Here is a 12,621-nt window from a genome sequence, read left to right on the forward strand (position 1 = left end):
ACCGGCCCACGCTCGATGGGGGTTCGACAGGACCACTGGCAGACCGGCCCACGCTCGATGGGGGTTCGACAGGACCAATGGCAGAGACCGGCCCACGCTCGATGGGGGTTCGACAGGACCACTGGCAGACCGGCCCACGCTCGATGGGGTTCGACAGGACCACTGGCAGACCGGCCCACGCTCGATGGGGGCTCGACAGGACCACTGGCAGACCGGCCCACGCTCGATGGGGGTTCGACAGGACCACTGGCAGACCGGCCCACGCTCGATGGGGTTCGACAGGACCAATGGCAGACCGGCCCACGCTCGATGGGGGCTCGACAGGACCAATGGCAGACCGGCCCACGCTCGATGGGGGTTCGACAGGACCAATGGCAGAGACCGGCCCACCCTCGATGGGGGTTCGACAGGACCAATGGCAGACCGGCCCACCCTCGATGGGGGTTCGACAGGACCAATGGCAGAGACATGGTCAGTGATCCTGCAGAGGAGGGGCAATGCCTCGCTGAGGGAGGACACCTATTGGTATATTTAAAAAAGCAGACATTAAATAAACCTTTGAGCATGATGGTTATTAATTACACTTTGGATGGTGAATCAATACACCCAGTCACTACAAAGATACAGGCGTCCTTCCTAACTCAGTTGACGGAGGAAGGAACCCGCTCAGGGATTTCACCTTAAGGCCAATGGTAACTATAAAACAGTAACAGAGTTTAATGGCTGTGATGGGAGAAAACTGAGGATGGATCAACACATTTTTGTTACTCCACAATACTAACCTAAATGACAGAGGGGAAAGAATGAAGCCCATACAGAATAACAAATATTCCTAAAGATGCTTCCTGTTTGCAACAAGGCACTAAAGTCAGACTGAAAATAAATTGGCAAAGCGATTACACTTTTGTCCTGAATACAAAGTGTTAAGTTTGGGGAAAATCCAATACAACACATTACTGAGTACCACGCTCCATATTTTCAAGTATAGTGGTGGCTGCATCATGTTATGGGCAAGTTATACAACAATAAAATAAAAAATGAGTCTGATTTTCAACAGATGTCTCTATAACAATACAGATAATTGACTTATGTCACAAAAATCTGACCAAGTCCATTTCAATCATGTCAAACAAAGGAAGGAAAGCATCACACACACACACACACACACACACACACACACACACACACAGTGTAGATAGACTCCCACCATAACCAGCTGCTCGTTGTCATAGTGACAACATTATGGTACTTCATATAAAGTCTGTATCAGCCAGGTGTCCCCTCCTCCTAGACCGGGGCTAGCCACCCATTCAAATCAAGACAATGGGCTGTCCAAACCCATAATCAGTATTCAGCAAGTCTCAGTAGCGAATCTCATTCAAGTGAACCATGCTGTCAGCCTTAGATTAGCATTACGGACAGAAGATATCACATTAATCCCATACCCCAGCTAGTCAGCTACCCCCATAACATCACAGTAAAAACACAAAGACAAAGACCAGGGGCCTGTATCCACGAAGTGTCCCAGAGTAAGAGTGCTGATCTAGGATCTGTCCATATAACCTCATTCATTCTGATCTAGGATCTGTCCATATACCCTCATTCATTCTGATCTAGAATCTGTCCATATACCCTCATCCATTCTGATCTAGAATCTGTCCATATACCCTCATTCATTCTGATCTAAAGGCTAAACTGATCCTAGATCAGCACTTCTACTCTGACACTTTGTGGATACGGACCCAGACTTGACACTTTCCTTCTCAATGGATTCCTTTACAACCTCAACAACTACTGTCTTTAGATTTTTCTAGTAGGCACCAAGAGGTCAGTAAAATAGACTCGTCGCTCAATAAGGTCCTTGTTGGATCCCTGCAGTGGGTCATTGTGGCTGTAGATTGCCAGAATCCGGACCAAGGCAGAGCAGACTGGAGATGGGGAAATCATAAGACAAGAGGTTAATCTCCCTTGCGGGGGGCTACAAAGCCCTCAAGCTGAAACAGGAATCACCCGTGGTAAGAACTGTTCAACATTGGTCTGACCTTTCAGAATCCGTGCTTCAGGTCTGTTTTGATCAAGCAGACTGGGAAATGTTCCGAGTCACCTCTGGGAATAGTTTTGACTAGTTTATCAGGAAGTGGATAAGAGGATGTTGTTACTACTATGACGATTAGAACTCACCAAAACCAAAAAAAACGTGGATAGATGGAGATATTCACGAAGAAATTGAAAGTGCAAACCACAGCATTTAACCAGGGCAAGGTGACTATGAACATGGACATTTAAGCTTAATGTTTGATGCCTCAAGAGGGTGCCAGAGATCTAGATAACCTAATTCTCCTCTCCTGAAGTTTCCGGTAATAGACTACAAGAGAAGACGGTAACCTTTCATCGTACTAGTTCTACCACTCTGCATGCCAGTTATCGTTTTCATATGCACAGTTTCATATAATAAATGTCTTCATATCTGAAATCATTGCCATGTGGTAAATCTAAATTAAAATGATAAACCTAAGAAAAGTAACTTCTATTGCCAATGTAACAGTATAACTTTTGACCGTCCCCTCGCCCATACCCGGGCGCGAACCAGGGACCCTCTGCACACGTCAACAGTCACCCACGAAGCATCGTTACCCATCGCTCCACAAAAGCCGCAGCTCTTGCAGAGCAAGGGGAACCACTACTTCAAGGTCTCAGAGCAAGTGACGTCACCGATTGAAACGCTATTTAGCGCGCACCACCGCTAACTAGCTAGCTATTCCACATCCGTTACACCAACTATGTAAAAATAGCCTACATAAAGCCAACAAATAAAAACATTGCAGCCTGCAGGTAGAAAATACCCTGATAAATTTAAAAAAAAAAATCCTATAAAATCAATCACATTGGCTACACATGGCCTGTCTGCAACGAACTTGAAACACTATCAACTATTAATTTAGTGCAGGCCTGAAGCTGGTGCTAGCAAACTTGCAACATTGTATCAAATATTCCGTGCCCTCAGAGTTTCCCATGCCAGTGAGCTCGGGACAGACACAGCTGTAGGTTATTTGAGCAAGTGCTTGACTTGGGCAGGAGCTCACCGGGGCTGAGTACCGGCACCTCAAAGTTCCTACTGCTTGAGTTCCTGTTCCTCTTATAGAATATTAGCTCAAATATTGTGGAGCTCCTGCACCTACATATAAACAGCACCAAAAATGAGTACCGGAAGCTATTTCAATCCAAGTCAAGCACTGATAGATAAGAAGCCTATTTTATGACGTTTCCTCTGGATCAGAGCATGACATTTGTCCCCTTTCACGCAGAGTGGTTATCGAAAGAGAGAGCTGGAAAGATCTTTCAAATACATTGAGGAACTATTGTAATTCTCAATAGATGTAAAAAACAGTGAAGAAAACATTACTTTGAGGAGCTCCACAGGTCATTGGTGGCGGTGCGTTAAGCCACTCAGAAATACCATCAGACCCCCAAACAGGCACATTTATGTAACTACATTTGCACGAAGGACCGGTAGCCCATAGGTCTACTTCTATGCATAATCAGGCCAGGTAGCCCATAGGTCTACTTCTATGCATAATCAGGCCAGGTAGCCCATAGGTCTACTTCTATGCATAATCAGGCCAGGTAGCCCATAGGTCTACTTCTATGCATAATCAGGCCAGGTAGCCCATAGGTCTACTTCTATGCATAATCAGGCCAGGTAGCCCATAGGTCTACTTCTATGCATAATCAGGCCAGGTAGCCCATAGGTCTACTTCTATGCATAATCAGGCCAGGTAGCCCATAGGTCTACTTCTATGCATAATCAGGCCAGGTAGCCCATAGGTCTACTTCTATGCATAATCAGGCCAGGTAGCCCATAGGTCTACTTCTATGCATAATCAGGCCAGGTAGCCCATAGGTCTACTTCTATGCATAATCAGGCCAGGTAGCCCATAGGTCTACTTCTATGCATAATCAGGCCAGGTAGCCCATAGGTCTACTTCTATGCATAATCAGGCCAGGTAGCCCATAGGTCTACTTCTATGCATAATCAGGCCAGGTAGCCCATAGGTCTACTTCTATGCATAATCAGGCCAGGTAGCCCATAGGTCTACTTCTATGCATAATCAGGCCAGGTAGCCCATAGGTCTACTTCTATGCATAATCAGGCCAGGTAGCCCATAGGTCTACTTCTATGCATAATCAGGCCAGGTAGCCCATAGGTCTACTTCTATGCATAATCAGGCCAGGTAGCCCATAGGTCTACTTCTATGCATAATCAGGCCAGGTAGCCCATAGGTCTACTTCTATGCATAATCAGGCCAGGTAGCCCATAGGTCTACTTCTATGCATAATCAGGCCAGGTAGCCCATAGGTCTACTTCTATGCATAATCAGGCCAGGTAGCCCATAGGTCTACTTCTATGCATAATCAGGCCAGGTAGCCCATAGGTCTACTTCTATGCATAATCAGGCCAGGTAGCCTATAGGTCTACTTCTATGCATAATCAGGTCAGGTAGACTATAGGTCTACTTCTATGCCTGCATGTCCTTACACAACATTGAAAGGAGCGCTCCAAAATAAATACAATTCTAAAATTGACAGAACTTAAATTAAATAAACCCAAACGTTTTTCTCACAAGTATAACATTAGGTTGTGCACGCTGCAAACAATGTGTCCACTCCGACAATGAGAACAGGATGAATGGAATAATAATATTGAATGCATTAAAAGAAAATACTATAAACAAAGTAACAAACACTGTCAATAAAAAAAAAATGTAATGGGGAACCACTGTACACTAACAATCAAACGCAAACAATTCACACAATTAAGTTATGAAACAATGAATGTGCACAAAATTCTGGAGAGAGCCGCGCATTCTGGAGAGAGCCGCGCATTCTGGAGAGAGTCGCGCATTCTGGAGAGAGTCGCGCATTCTGGAGAGAGTCGCGCATTCTGGAGAGAGCCGCGCATTCTGGAGAGAGCCGCGCATTCTGGTGAGAGCCGCGCATTCTGGAGAGAGCCGCGCATTCTGGAGAGAGCCGCGCATTCTGCATCTGCTTCGAGAGCCCGACGCGCATTCTGCAGCATTTACAGTGATACGCCTCTGCAGAATTCTGGACAAGAACGTCTGCAGAATTCTGGACAAGAACGTCTGCAGAAGTCTGGACAAGAACGTCTGCAGCATTCTGGACAAGAACGTCTGCAGCATTCTGGACAAGAACGCCCTCTGCAGAAGTCTGGACAAGAACGCCTCTGCAGATTCTGGACAAGAACGCCTCTGCAGAATTCTGGACAAGAACGCCTCTGCATTCTGGACAAGAACGGCCTCTGCAGAAGTCTGGACAAGAACGCCTCTGCATGTCTGGACAAGAACGGCCTCTGCAGCATTCTGGACAAGAAGTCTGCAGAATTCTGGACAAGAACGGCCTCTGCAGAATTCTGGACAAGAACGCCTCTGCAGAATTCTGGACAAGAACGCCTCTGCAGAAGTCAGTGCATCTGCAGATGTCAGGACAAGAACGGCCTCTGCAGAAGTCTGCAAGAACGGCCATGCAGATTTCAGTGAACGCCTCTGCAGAAGTCAGGACAAGAACGGCCTCTGCAGAAGTCAGGACAAGAACGGCCTCTGCAGAAGTCAGGACAAGAACGGCCTCTGCAGAAGTCAGGACAAGAACGGCCTCTGCAGAAGTCAGGACATTCATACTTCTGGCATCTGTTGTCAAGGAAGTGAGTTTGTGTTTACAGGATGTACCACCCCACCTACCATCAACCAATCATGTCAATGATACACAGAGCCCTCCGCATTGTTACAACATTTGGGAGGGGTATGGCGATGCGGTACAGAGCTGGATTTGGCCTCCGGAGGCTCTGCAATTGTGTCACACCCTACATATGGAGCCTCAGACCACATTTCCAGATAAAGCATAACATTGGCTTTTAGTCTAGGCTTCCACAATGGATGACTAATTGGGGTCAACCCCAATCAGATGCTCAACATGTTCTGCTCACACCTAGTGTAAATGGTCCGAGCCTAAGCCACACGAAAACTCCAGACAATCATGGATTATAAAAGGGAAAGCCATGTTGTGGACACCAGCACCTCAAACTAAAACATATTTGCCCGCTTCGAGGTAAAGACGAGCCGCCAACGTGATGGTTCAGAATCACCACGTCAGAGATTCCGGCGATGGTTCAGAATCACCACAGGGCCCATAGGTTGTCCAATACATAATATGGAGAAGTGCACCATTTGTGACCCAGAGTAACAGTTGCACATAAACTTATTTAAGCATGCGTTATCGTTTCAGATACGTCTAACCAAGTAGACACACACCTCTCACAAAAGGTCTACTAGTATCATTTCAATGTGAATGATTTACATTGTCACCAGGGCAGTCTTCATTAAACAACGTCGGTGTGTTGAGTCAACATATCCATGGCAACAGGCAGAACAAGCCCTCAGCACAAAACAACAGGCAGAACAAGCCCTCAGCACAAAACAACAGGCAGAACAAGCCCTCAGCACAAAACAACAGGCAGAACAAGCCCTCAGCACAAAACAACAGGCAGAACAAGCCCTCAGCACAAAACAACAGGCAGAACAAGCCCTCAGCACAAAACAACAGGCAGAACAAGCCCTCAGCACAAAACAACAGGCAGAACAAGCCCTCAGCACAAAACAACAGGCAGAACAAGCCCTCAGCACAAAACAACAGGCAGAACAAGCCCTCAGCACAAAACAACAGGCAGAACAAGCCCTCAGCACAAAACAACAGGCAGAACAAGCCCTCAGCACAAAACAACAGGCAGAACAAGCCCTCAGCACAAAACAACAGGCAGAACAAGCCCTCAGCACAAAACAACAGGCAGAACAAGCCCTCAGCACAATGTCAGCACAAAACAACAGGCAGAACAAGCCCTCAGCACAATGTCAGCACAAAACAACAGGCAGAACAAGCCCTCAGCACAATGTCAGCACAAAACAGGCAGAACAAGCCCTCAGCACAATGTCAGCACAAAACAACAGGCAGAACAAGCCCTCAGCACAATGTCAGCACAAAACAACAGGCAGAACAAGCCCTCAGCACAATGTCAGCACAAAACAACAGGCAGAACAAGGTCAGTACAGACAGATGCATAACAGCCAATAATGCAACCTAGAGCATAATACCCAAGTAATTCAATGGAAGAAATGACTGTTTCATAGGTTTACCATGGGGCGGCAGGTAGCCTAGCGGTTAGAGCGCTGGACTAGCGCTCTGTTTATGACTTCAATCCTATCAACTCCTGAGATTAGGCTGGCAATACTAAAGTACCTATTAGAACATCCAATAGTCAAAGGTAAATGAAATACAAATGGTATAGAGAGAAATAGTCCTATAATAAATACAACCTCAAACTTCTTACCTGGGAATATTGAAGACTCATGCTAAAAAGGAACCAGCAGCTTTCATATGTTCTCATGTTCTGAGCAAGGAACTGAAACGTTAGCTTTTTTTACATGGCACATATTGCACTTTTACTTTCTTCTCCAACACTTTGTTTTTGCATTATTTAAACCAAATTGAACATGTTTCATTATTTATTTGAAATTAAATAGATTTTATTGTGCATTATATTAAGTTAAAATAAGTGTTCATTAAAAAAATAAAAAATAAATGATATATATATATATAAATACAAATTAAAATTGGCAGATAAATCTGTTTCGGCTTGTTTTGGTCCTCCAATAATCGGTAACAGCGTTAAATCATAATCGGTCGACCTCTAGTTGAGGTCAGGGCTCTGTTGCAGGCCAGTCAAGTTCTTCCACATCAATCTCTACAAACCATTTCTGTATGGACCTCGTTTTTGTGCACGGCGGCATTCTCATGCTGAAAACAGGAAAATGCCTTCCCCAAACTGTTTCAACAAAGCACAGAATTGTCTACATTGTCACTGTATGCTGTTGTCATTAAGATTTCCCTTCACTGGAACTAAAGGGCCTAGCCCGAACCATGAAAAACATCCCCAGACCATTATTACTCCACCAAACTTTACAGTTGGCACTATGCATTGGGGCAGGTAGCGTTCTCCTGGCATCCACCTAACCCAAATTCCTCCGTCAGACTGCCAGATAGGTGAAGTGTGATTCATCACTCCAGAGAACACGTTTCCACTACTCCAGAGTCCAATGGCAGCAAGGTTTACACCAAACCAGCAGACACTTGGCATTTTTATTTTACCTTTATTTAACCAGGTAGGCTTGTTGAGAACAAGTTCTCATTTGCAACTGTGACCTGGCCAAGATAAAGCGTAGCAGTTTGACACTTACAACAACAGAGTTACACATGGAATAAACAAACACACAGTCAATAATACAGTAGAACAAAAGAAAACAAAAAGTCTATATACAGTGAGTGCAAATGAGGTAAGATAAGGAAATAAATAGGCCATGGTGGCGAAGTAATTACAATATAGCAATTAAACACAAACATTGCGTATGGTGCATCAAAGCAGGGACCAAGAGACTGAAAAATAGCTTCCATCTCAAGGCCATCAGACTGTTAAACAGCCATCACTAACACAGAGAGGCTGCTGCCTACATAGACATGAAATCATTGGCCACTAATAAATGGATCACTAGTCACTTTGATAAATATTTACATATCTTGTATTTTATACCATCTATTGCATCTTGCCTACGCTGCTCGGCCATCCATATATTGATATGTATATATTGTTATTCCATCCCTTTACTTATATTTGGGGTTATTAGGTAGTTGTGGAATTGTTAGATTACTTCAGTACGCTAAAATGCATCCTGCTGCCTCTCCAGATTTTGATCTCAACCCTGATTCGGTCATTGGTACAATCTCAATCGGACGTCATTGGTACAATCTCAACCAATCGTAACCATGAACCCTTTCTGGTCATTGGAACAATCTCAATCGGAAATGATTCAGTCATTGGTACAATCTCAATCGGACATGATTCAGTCATTGGTACAATCTCAATCGTAAATGATTCAGTCATTGGTACAATCTCAATCGGACATGATTCAGTCATTGGTACAATCTCAATCGTAAATGATTCGGTCATTGGTACAATCTCAATCGGACATGATTCAGTCATTGGAACAATCTCAATCGGACATGATTCAGTCATTGGTACAATCTCAATCGGAACTGATTCAGTCATTGGTAGAATCTCAACAATTCAGTCATTGGAAATCTCAATGGACATGATTCAGTCATTGTTCAATCTCAATCGGATTGGAACATGATTCAGTCATTGGCAGAATCTCAATCGGATATGATTCAGTCATTGGGATTTGAATCTCAATCGGATGATTGATCTTGATTCAGTCATTGGGAGAATCTCAATCGGATATGATTCAGTCATTTTTTTTTAAATTGATCTACAAACTTACCCACAGCAACTCCACTGGGAGAATCTCAATCGGATATGATTCAGTCATTGGGAGAATCTCAATCGGATATGATTCAGTCATTGGGATCTCAATCGGATATGATCAGTCACTGCTGTCTGCCTCTCCCTTTCAATGGGAGAATCTCAATCGGACATGATTCAGTCATTGGAACAATCTCAATCGGACATGATTCAGTCATTGGTACAATCTCAATCGGAACTGATTCAGTCATTGGTAGAATCTCAATCCGATGTGATTCAGTCATTGGGAGAATCTCAATCGATTTGATTCAGTCATTGGGAGAATCTCAATTGACGACTCTTTGCGTCCTCTCTCATCTCAATGAAATCCAAAGGCTTTATTGGCATGTGAAACCAAAACCCGTTAAATAGATAATAAACAAAGTGAAATAAACAATTTAAAAAAGGGTACAGTAAACATTACAAAAAAAGTTTCAAAGGGATAGAGACATTGCAAATGTCATATTATGGCTATGTTGAGTGTTGTAATGGTGTGTATAAATAGGTCTCGCCCCTCTGACATTCTCCTCCAATGGGTTTTGAGAAGGAGAGAGGAGAGAGTATTCGAGGAGTATCCAAGCATCCAAAGGCGCACCAGCCAAAGTATCCAAGTATGGGGGCCGGGACCATTTGATATTCAAAAATTCCTCTTCAAGGCCAATGCATCTGTTTAAAACTGTCATTGAATCAAAATAACTTTTATGTCATATATATATATATATATATATATGGAGATTCCGGAATGTATATATGGAGATTCCGGAATGTATATATGGAGATTCCGGAATGTATATATGGAGATTCTGGAATGTATATATGGAGATTCCGGAATGTATATATGGAGATTCCGGAATGTATATATGGAGATTCTGGAGATTCCGGAATGTATATATGGAGATTCCGGAATGTATATATGGAGATTCTGGAGATTCCGGAATGTATATATGGAGATTCCGGAATGTATATATGGAGATTCCGGAATGTATATATGGAGATTCTGGAGATTCCGGAATGTATATATGGAGATTCTGGAGACTCCCATCTCCCTCACTAGCTTTAAGAATCAGCTGTCAGAGCAGCTCACAGATCACTGCACCTGTTCATAGCCCATCTGTATACAGCCCATCCAACTACCTCATCCCCATATTGTATTTATTTATCTTGCTCCTTTGCACCCCAGTATCTCTACTTGCACATCCATCTTCTGCACATCTACCACTCCAGTGTTTAATTTCCATATTGTAATTACTTCACCACCATGGCCTATTTATTGCCTTACCTCCCTTATTTGACCTTATTTGCACTCACTGTATATAGACTTTGTTTTCTTTCTACTGTATTATTGACTATGTTTTGTTCATTCCATGTGTAACTCTGTGTTGTTGTATGTGTCGAACTGCTTTGCTTTATCTTGGCCAGGTCACAGTTGCAAATGAGAACTTGTTCTCAACTAGCCTACCTGGTTAAATAATGGTGAAAAAAAAAATATATATATATACACACACACACATCATCCGTTGCAAATAAATGATTAAACATGACAAATAAGTCATGGGTTGAAATAAAACATGCTTTCATTCATAACATTGAAAACTTAATTTAACAAAAGTTACTTTAATTATGGCATGATAATTTAATCAGATTTGCATAATAAGTCTACACAGATAAGGGCGAGACAGTGACATGAATAGCTGACTGTCATTCCCTTTCCTTGACATAATGATAATAATAACATTTTTAATTTTACCTTTATTTAACTATGCAAAGTCAGTTAAGAACAAATTCTTATTTTCAATGACGGCCTTGGAACAGTGGGTTAACTGCCTTGTTCAGGGGCAGAACGACAGATTTGTACCTTGTCAGCTCGGGGATTTGAACTTGAAACTTTTCGGTTACTAGTCCAACGCTCTAACCATTGACTGCCCTCCCCTCTGTAGCCTACAGAACTCATATTATATATCTGTGTGTGTGTGTGTGTGTGTGTGTGTGTGTTTAGCCTAATCAACATGTTGACCTTTTTATAACTTTTGTGAGCCAATCATAATATTGCTTCCTATTGCACATAGACCACCCTTCACCTCAAATTTCACAATCCTTCATGTCATCAGGAAGTACACCTACGCGTTCTCTCCTATGTCTGGCCCAAAGTCAAGATCTCTGCAGTTTACACTTCAAAATTAGGAAAAGAGATACTGAAAATGAAACCAAGGTCATTGCCTTTGCTATCCTCATCCCCCATGCTCAGCGTTGCCATAGCTAACCTCATCCCCCAGGCTCAGCGTTGCCATAGCTAACCTCATCCCCAAGGCTCAGCGTTGTCATAGCTATCCTCATCCCCCAGGCTCAGCGTTGCCATAGCTAACCTCATCCCCCAGGCTCAGCGTTGCCATAGCTAACCTCATCCCCCAGGCTCAGCGTTGCCATAGCTAACCTCATCCCCCAGGCTCAGCGTTGCCATAGCTATCCTCATCCCCCAGGCTCAGCGTTGCCTTTGCTATCCTCATCCCCCATGCTCAGCGTTGCCATAGCTAACCTCATCCCCCAGGCTCAGCGTTGTCATAGCTATCCTCATCCCCCAGGCTCAGCGTTGCCTTTGCTATCCTCATCCCCCATGCTCAGCGTTGCCATAGCTAACCTCATCCCCCAGGCTCAGCATTGCCATAGCTAACCTCATCCCCAAGGCTCAGAGTTGTCATAGCTATCCTCATCCCCCAGGCTCAGCGTTGCCATAGCTAACCTCATCCCCCAGGCTCAGCGTTGCCATAGCTAACCTCATCCCCCAGGCTCAGCGTTGCCATAGCTAACCTCATCCCCCAGGCTCAGCGTTGCCATAGCTAACCTCATCCCCCAGGCTCAGCGTTGCCATAGCTAACCTCATCCCCCAGGCTCAGCGTTGCCATAGCTAACCTCATCCCCCAGGCTCAATAGAATGGAAAGCCAGTCTGCTGGTGGACTACATTATGACATCACAGCCTACCAGTAATTCATCTACGTATGAGTATATATAGATGTGTCACATCTTTGTCAATTAAAATACACAGCACTAGGCTGCAATTGTTTTGGCCTATTAAAAGGCCTCTCTTGTATGTTCAGAACATTCCCAACTGCCTCATTATACCCCGATAAAGTCTGAAAGAATGAGTCATATTTGATTTTTTTTCTCTGTAAACCAGAGACCCATTTCTATTTTTTTGTGTAAT

The 12,621-nt window shown here is 43.8% G+C and overlaps 1 protein-coding gene across 3 annotated transcripts in view; it reads right to left on the bottom strand.

Moving 5' to 3' along the window:
- Nucleotides 1–9,419, bottom strand: part of LOC112247868 (ninein-like) — a 55,656-nt gene extending 46,237 nt beyond the window's left edge. For all 3 annotated transcript variants that reach the window (XM_042325153.1, XM_042325152.1, XM_042325155.1), the window contains exon 1: nucleotides 9,402–9,419. The gene's annotated coding sequence lies outside the window, so the exon portion shown is untranslated. The remainder of the gene's footprint in view (nucleotides 1–9,401) is intronic.
- Nucleotides 9,420–12,621: the final 3,202 nt, after the last annotated feature.

The sequence above is a fragment of the Oncorhynchus tshawytscha genome, linkage group LG08 (assembly GCF_018296145.1).
Source record: "Oncorhynchus tshawytscha isolate Ot180627B linkage group LG08, Otsh_v2.0, whole genome shotgun sequence".
NCBI classification, from domain to species: Eukaryota; Metazoa; Chordata; class Actinopteri; order Salmoniformes; family Salmonidae; genus Oncorhynchus; species Oncorhynchus tshawytscha.